Source organism: Triticum dicoccoides, chromosome 3A, assembly GCF_002162155.2.
Source record: "Triticum dicoccoides isolate Atlit2015 ecotype Zavitan chromosome 3A, WEW_v2.0, whole genome shotgun sequence".
In the NCBI taxonomy this organism is placed as follows: domain Eukaryota; kingdom Viridiplantae; phylum Streptophyta; class Magnoliopsida; order Poales; family Poaceae; genus Triticum; species Triticum dicoccoides.
This window is the reverse complement of record NC_041384.1, coordinates 396667353-396668106: the sequence shown is the minus strand read 5'-3', so window position 1 is coordinate 396668106 and position 754 is coordinate 396667353.

Here is a 754-nt window from a genome sequence, read left to right as displayed (position 1 = left end):
TAGTGGCACACTTGGATTTCCAAGTTGAGGCCAGGTTCATTCATTTCTTGTCAAATCTTGCATATGCATCACATATCGCATCCCGCATAGCATACCATGTTTGCATCATGTTGTTTGAGCTTTCCACATGGTTGATTGTGTTCCTCTTGTTTGTTTGTCTTGTTTGGGTAGAGCCGGGAGACGAGTTCGCTAACGAGGAGCCCGTTGAGTTTGCTTTCGAGGATCCAGTCAACTCTGACAACTTTGTAGGCAAGATGATCATACCCTCGAAATCACTTCTATCTTTGCTTTGCTAGATGCTCGCTCTTTTGCTATGCCTATGCTATGATGCCTACCACTTGCTTATCATGCCTCCCAAATTGCCATGTCAAACCTCTAACCCACCATGTCCTAGCAAACCATTGATTGGCTATGTTACCGCTTTGCTCAGCCCCTCTTATAGCGTTGCTAGTTGCAGGTGAAGATTGGAGATCGTTCCTTATTGGGACATTATTTTCTTGTTGGGATATCACTATATTAGCTTGTTATCTTAATGCATCTATATACTTGGTAAAGGGTGGAAGGCTCGGCCTTTTGCCTAGTGTTTTGTTCCACTCTTATCGCCCTAGTTTCCGTCATATCAGTGTTATGTTCCCGGATTTTGCGTTCCTTACGCGGTTGGGTGATAATGGGAACCCCTTGACAAATCGCCTTGAATAAAACTCTTCGAGCAATGCCCAACCTTTGTTTTACCATTTGCCACCTAGCCTCTTTT